The sequence below is a fragment of the Capricornis sumatraensis genome, chromosome 12, assembly GCF_032405125.1.
Source record: "Capricornis sumatraensis isolate serow.1 chromosome 12, serow.2, whole genome shotgun sequence".
Classification (NCBI taxonomy): Eukaryota; Metazoa; Chordata; class Mammalia; order Artiodactyla; family Bovidae; genus Capricornis; species Capricornis sumatraensis.
The window spans coordinates 30,109,326-30,117,303 of NC_091080.1; positions in this window are offsets into that span (position 1 = coordinate 30,109,326).

Here is a 7,978-nt window from a genome sequence, read left to right on the forward strand (position 1 = left end):
AATTCTGGTTTATGATGCTCATACTGAAATATTTAGGGGGTAATGTACTCAGGAATGCATCTTACACTGAAATGTATCCAAGAGTTGATTGATACATAGAAGGATTGATAGGTAGATAAATATAGATGTAGATGAAGTGATGTAACACATTAATTTTAGAATCTAAATGGTGAATTTTCTCTGTAAAATTATTTCTACTTTTCTATATATCTGACATTTTTCATAATAAAATGTTGGGAATAAAAAGCTTCATGATAATGGTAACCGCAGCAATTGTTTAGAACCTAGGCCTACAAAAGATTCTTTCAGGGAGGAATATTTTATCACTGACATTGTTTAGAATTGCCAGCACATGGTGATAATAAAAAGCAGATTGACTTTGGTTTATTATTGTTTTTAAATTCTCAACAGCAATGCACCCCCTTATTGCCTGTACCCATTGTAGGCCCTCCTCCGTGTACGTCCCGGGTACATGGTTAGTGTCACACAGTTGGAAAGGCACAGTGACACGGATCAGAGCCAGATCTGCCTGATTCCAAAGCTCCTTCCATGCCAACAAACTCTTTTCACATTATCCTGCTAGTTATGCTGCAAATTATACAAGAATGAGAAAGTCGTAATTCTGGCCTGCAAGGCGATCATAGTGTAGTGGGGACAGATGCACACTTAGATGTTTCTAATACAGTTGCTGGAGGAAAACGGGAAAGCTTCTTAGGAGTAGTGTCTGAGGTGTACTTTGCTCCCTCTTTAAACTCGTTTGGTGTCCTTCCATAGTTCATAAACTCAAGTCCAAAATCCTTAGCATGACCTACAAAGATCCTCCATGATCTGGGCCCTTTCTCCTTTTCTCTCCTCATCTGGGGCATTTCCCAGTAAGCACGCCTCCAAAGATAGCACACGCTATACTATTCTGGCTTCACTGGCCTGCTCTTTGTCTTCTGCACCATGTCCCTCCTTCCCTTGTGGTCTTACCTAGGCAGTGCCTTCTTCATGGAATGCTCATCCCTTGTTTCCTCGCTTCCCCCCACTTCCAACTTCACCTAGACCAATTCTGTTCATTCTTCAGGGCTAAGATAAAAGGTTGCTTTCTCATTAAGCCTTCCCTGCTCTCTCAGGCTGAGTGGCCTGCCTTTCTCCTGTAAGATACAGGACACAGCTGTAATTACACCTTGTCTTAAGTAAATTTGGATGTGTTCTAGATTCTCAGATAGAGCGGTTTGGAACCATATTTGACTTGTTCCAACAAATGTTTGTTGAGTGAATAGAATTGAATGACTCATTAGGTGACTCTATGAATAAATGAAAGGTAGGACTTTAGTGCCAAGTGATGGAATGGAGATGGAGGGAAATAACATACAAAGAGCGGTAGAACCTTGAGCCAAATTCCAGAATGAGACGGAATGAGAAGAGATGCCAAGGCCTGGGTGTTGGGTACTTTCTGAGATTATTTTAAAAGGGAATTTTAAAAAGTCAGTCCTCAAGAAGTTCTGTGCTTGTCCTGACTAGGAACCAGACATGAATTACATTTTGTACAAAGCAGGTAGATTTAGAGGCATTTGGGGGAGAACCTGAAAATGTCTCACCAGCCCTGTCTCTAATTAGAGTTTCTGGGAATTGTTTCTTTTCTACAATATCTCACAGCTCCAGAAAGATCAAAACTGAGATATGATCAGGTCCCTGGGAATTCCCGCTCATTAGTGTAACCCAATCCCACCTCGTCTCTTTTGGCCAAATGCTTAGATATATGGTGACACTAGACTCTTTCTTCAGGGCATGTGAAGCTTCCCAAAGAAATGATTCTAAACGCCTAGAATTTCTTATTAAATCAACAAGTGGCTAATGTGGAGCATGAGCCGAGAGAGAAAGTGTAGGGAGGTGAATTCTGCCTTGTTATTGAGACCACACTGATTTATTGTTGATTTCTGCACCATTTTTTTAGTCCTGGCTGGACCACAAAGGTGCACGTTCCTAAAAGAGCTTAAAAACGTACAAAGATCTTTATTCCCAAAGGTGCTCACACAATTTTTCCTGCACTATTTAGGCTTCCATTTATTGATCCCTTGGTATGGTTCCATTTTAATGATGCACAAATAGGGAAAGGATGGACTCTAGAGCAGTTCATACAACAACCTCAAACCATAGTAATGTAATGGTAAACCCTTTTCTCAGAAACTGGAATCCTGAAGGCAATATTCCTATAAAGGAATTAAAGAAGTTATTTTAAATCCATGTCCACACAAAGATTTACAAACCATAGACTTATTTTTCTTAATCTTCTCTGAGGTTTTTCTGGGAGTAAATCTGAATTTCAAATCCCTGGTGTGTGCAAAGTTATGTTATTAGACTGACAGAGTTTTGCCTACTCCCTTCACAGACAGAACAGACATTGCTAATGACTCACAGAATCCTTTGCAACTCAGTGTACCAGGCTGCTGCTAAGTCACTTCAGTCGTGTCCGACTCTGTGCGACCCCATAGACGGCAGCCCACCAGGCTCCCCCATCCCCAGGATTCCCCAGGCAAGAACACTGGAGTGGGTTGCCATTTCCTTCTCCAATGCATAAGAGTGAAAAGTGAAAGTGAAGTCGCTCAGTCGAGTCCGACCCTCAGCGACCCCATGGACTTCAGCCTTCCAGGCTCCTCTGTCCATGGGATTTTCCAGGCAAGAGTACTGGAGTGGGGTGCCATCACCTTCTCCGGTGTACCAGGCAGTCACTACCAATTAACTGAAGACTGCGCGTGAGTTGAAATTTACTTGCTGCCTGAGAACTAGGGCATCTCTTAGGCTTCCTATAGAAATCAGGACCTTACATACAGTTGTTTATTTTCCACACAATTTCATGAGAACATCTAGTTAGTTAAGTAAATTTAAGGAATATTTACTTTGTCCTTGATGTTCAAAGAAGTATATACTAATAAGTATATGTTAATACTTAAAATATACTTATTTTCTCAGAATCTCCATTTTCTCCATTGGTAAAATGGGTAAAAGCAATATCCTTTTGTGGGATAGTAAGGGAATTTAAAGTACAATGGATTTTTAAAATTTTAGAACACAAATAGTAGTATATAGATATATTTGTATTTTTAGATCATCTGGGAAAAAATACAACAATTGATAGAAGAGCAAGATTAAAGAGCTAGATTAAAAATGAGTTGCCCTTTGTGTGTGTGTAAAAGCATTTGGTGGAATGTTTATTGTTCTCTTTAAAACTGAAGACTTTGGCCCTGGCTGGTTTTTTTTTTTTTTTTTTTCCTTTTTAAAGTTTAAAGAAACCCTAAAATGACTTAAATAATCACCCCAGGTCCTTTAAAGATCAGACAACACTTTCAGCCTGCCCAAGGAATATGTATTTCTTGGAGAAGGGAACACCATTTTAAGGCTAACACAGGAAGCCACACTCAGGATTCAAAGTCTAGGGTTAGTATTTAGTATGGTTTTGCAGCCTATTTTCCGTACGTGGTGATGACTGAATAGAAACTCCCAACCCCAAGGCACAGAGATGGAGCAGCTGCAAACCCTGATGAGGTGGGCAGAAGATCAATCTGGTCACTGGTCTATATGGACCGGGGGCCAGTAAACTTTCTGTAAAGGGTCATAGAGGAAATATATTGGACTTTGTGGATCATTGACAGATTGCAACAAGTCACCTCTGCTGTGTGTGGAAGCAGCCAGACAGTAAGTGAAAGAATGAATCAAGCTGTATCCTGATGAAATAGTACCTACAGAAACAGGCAACACATAGGCTCAAGTTTGCCAACCATCAGTTGAGACTGTGAAAGCCTTCTCCTGGGGTGAGAAGAACCCCAGCACAGGCAGAACCTGTGTTTGGAGGTTCAGAGTTGTCAAGGATGCACCCCTCCATGTGTCAAAGGTGGCAAAGATTTCCCACCTAAAGGGCTTCAAAGGAACCACTTCAGCTGTTTCCCATAGGGTCTAATTATTTCTTCCCTTTTGAATATTTCTATGGCTGAAATGTGTTTAAAAGAGAGAAAGAGGGAACAGAAAGGACAGGAAGTTAGTACAAAGGCAAACTGGATTATGCAAGGAAATGGACAGATTCTACTGGACAGACCCCTGAGGCCCAAGAAGGTCTGCTGACAGGGCAGGTAAGACAGAAAAGAAGGCTGAAGAGAGGCCCAGTGAGGGTCTTTTAAAACAGTGGACATCCCACATGAAAAACTGGGCACTTGAGGTTTGTGGTTGAGAGCGGGGCTTCTGGAAACAGATCTAAGTTTTAAATCCTGGTTCTACTATTTACTAGCTGTCCGACCTTGAGCTTATTTCTTAACCTCCAAGCCTCAGTCTTCTTATCTGTAACATGGGAATAAGGATACTTTAACTTGCAGGATGTCTGTAAAGAATAAAAAGTATGTTGAACCCTTAACACAACATAAGTGCCCAGTAAATGGAAACAACTCTAATGAATGAGGTTTTGAGCAGGAAATTCATATTGAGAGCAACTAAAATTAAAATGGAATTAGCATTCTAGGTGAGTGAAAAACAAATTACCTAGCCTGTTCTGACATGAAAGCATTCAGCACAATGGATACTCAGCAATATAAATACAAATATTTACATTACAACACAAGCATAGCTCTTCTCTTCTAGAATTCTGTTTTCTAGGTTCATTTTACATTACAGCAGATGTTTCTCATCACTTACTATATTCTTGGTGCTGTGGTAGTTTCTGGGTTTACAAACATGAGCAAGGTTCTTCACTTCTGACAATAGAAAGCTGAAAGAGCCTTGTGGCTTGAAAAGGCCACATAGCCTAATAGCTGACTTGTTAAGCTATTGTCTTTGAGCTGTAAACCCATCCTTCCATACTCCACTTAGTGACCCTGAAGGTGACATTCTGGAAACCATTTCTCCCCTTTGCCAGTACTGTACTGCTTAGTAACAGTCTTCTATACCAAAGTCGTGGAGAACTATGCTCCATAAAGTCAGAAGTGATCTGCAGGCTTCATTTTCCTTGTTCGTACAGCGTAGACTGTAACAGTAGATGCCTATGAACGTCCATAGGAGATTCAGGCCCTTGGACTAGTGCCTGGCACACACAGCTCTATAAGTGTTTATTAAAACAGACAAATAAATATTTGTTTATTTAATAGCACTTGACACTGATTATTTCATTTTACAATCCAATTTCATATCCATTAACTCATTTGATGCTTAAAGAATCCCACAATGAAAGAAAATTAACTCTCCAAAGGCTAAAATAACAGTCACACAGCTCAGGTCAAGCAGTGAGACTCTATTCACCTCACCACACCTTCTTTTGGCTGCAAATCAGTTATTAATATAATGTGGCTTTATTCTTCCATCATGCTGTCAGTGGATAAATTTGGCTTCCTGATACAATGTGCAAGCTTTAGAAAGTTCAGTAGTTTTATTTAAATAATTAACTTAGTTAATGAAATAGAAAAATTATTAACCTTTTCTCATGTCCTTCCCTCTCGAGGTATTAGTCACTTTTCATTATTACACTCATAGATACGCATACCCCTTTAATCAGTGTAATTTTACTTTTTCTAGAAAAATTCTATTTAGGCCCACCAAATTTTCCACTGAATGTATCCCTTTACAAGTAAATCTGTCTGCTTCCACCCTGATTTCAAGGACCTTCCAGTGATGATTGGCAGGAAAAAGAAAAGGCCACCTAGTAGACAGGAAAAGAGTGAATTTTGACTTCCAAAGGATCTATAGATTTGCCACTTAGCTGCAAGACATTAGGAGAATTATCTAGCCTGTTCTGACATGAAAGCATTCAGCACAATGGATACTCAGCAATATAAATACAAATATTTACATTAAATATTTAATAATATTTACATTAAGTGTTTATGTTTAATATATGTAAGCATCTACTTGTGGAATATAAACCTTACAACTGCCCCCAGACATAAGTGTTCAAGTAATGTAGCCCAAAGAAAATGATAATAAAAAGCAGAATGCATTATAGATGGCTTTTCGATTATTCCAAACTGAATGATAATCGTTGTTCCTAAGAAAAGTAATCATAATGATTAATGCTTTCTTCGGTTAATTCTCAAACGACTGTAGTTATGCTATCTGTTGGCAGGTTGGGCTACTGCATTAAGGGATAAGGTTGGTTTTGTCTACATACCTCATATAGAGATGGGAGGCATTCCGTTTATGCTCTCAACCAACAAACATTAAAAAATAAATACAGCTGTATTTATGTGCCTGGGCATACCACATGAATGTATTGAGAGTGCATTTTAGAATCACAGAATTTGGAGGCTGAGAAGCACCCCATGGAAGCGCTCTCTCGAATAAAACCTCAGTGTGTCACAAGTCCAGGTAAGCATCTACTTGGTACCAGCGGGTCACTGAACACAGCTTGTCCTCGCCTCGCCCTCCGCCACCCATCCATCTCCCTCCCGCTGTCCTTGCAAGTCCCCGTTACCGCTCAGCCTGCAAGCCTGTGCTGTGATTCTGTGAGCAATAATTTTCCGTTCGCACTTCCCAGGCCTGTTCCAGCTGGAAAGATGGGAGCTGTAAACTTTGACTTATGCAGTTGAATGAGACATTGTTTGATGGAAATGTGTGGGCGGGGATGCTAACAAACCCCAATTGCCAACTCTTGAAGCAAACATGCTCTCTTTATCCCCCAATGTCGTTTTTGACGTAATGAGCATGGCTTCCAATTTTCCTTGCAAATCAGCACACTGGTGACCATGGCAACTGGCATGCTCAAAAGATGCTCTGTCAAAAGGCTTTGAAAGGCCTACAGACATTTGTATTAGGTGGGCACAGCCACTCTGGCCAGCGCCTAACAAACACCCAACTAGACCGTGCTCCTCAAAATGAAGCATGCAAACATTTGTATTTCATTAAACAGAAATTAATAAGACTCCAATAGGAAGAGGCAAAGAAGTTTTTTTGTGTATACAGCTGTGTTATGAAGTCATACAGAGAATACTCATATGAATAATGATTGCACATGTGTATTCAATTTATTTCTGTTACCTCTTACATGGTCTCCTTCAGCTTTTTTTTTGTATAGGTTTTTCAGAAATCGATCACACATTTCATAGCTGGCCAGGACAGTTCTCTTGAAATCTCTTTTTACACAACAGGGCCCCGATAGCACTTCTATATTTAAAAGCCACCCTGGATCATAAGCAAGTTATACTTTTGGAAAATGTACAAGTTCTCTCCTTGATGACAAAGGAACATTGAGTCTATTGTTTGACACTATTAGAGGAGAAAATAAATGTTGAAGTCTATGTCTAGAAATAATGAGCCTCTACATTAAAAAAGTAGGATAAGTGTGGTTTTTAGTGCAATGAAAGACAGAAGGACTCACAAGAGAGGCAGTGTTCTCTTGTGACAGTCCCTCCTCTGGGCTCCCCGCCCCCATCTTTTGTTCACATCCCCATAAAACAAAAGAAGGCTGGTGCTGAAGAGTAGTAAATGTTTTGAAGGGGAAAATGGAGGGGAGAGAAATAGAAGGCAAAAACAAGAAGGAATGGGAGGAGGAAGTGAAGGAGAAAAAGAGAGAGAAGAGAGAAAAAGAAGAAAGGAAAAAAGGAGATACTGAGAAATTCCTCAGTATGCTGATTGTGCATGCTTTTTGAGGCTACAGGAGTCTCATTTATTCAGGCAGGTCCGTCTAAAAACTTGTCTTAAAAGAAATTCGCAACAAAAAAGTAGGGGTGGAGGGACTCATTGGGTTTCTAACCCAGCACCCAGATAAAAACGAGCTGTGCTTTAGTCATAAAATGTTCGTTGCTGAGTCATGTCTGACTCTTTGTGACCCCATGGACTGTACTCCACCAGGCTCCTCTGTCCATGGAATTCTCCAGAGAAAAATACCGGAGTGGGTAGCCATTCCCTTCTCCAGGAGAACTTCCCAACCCCAGGATCGAATCCAGGTCTCTCACGTTGCAGGAGATTTTTTACCATCTGAGCCACCCAAGAACCTTCAGTTCAATGAACCTTCATTGGT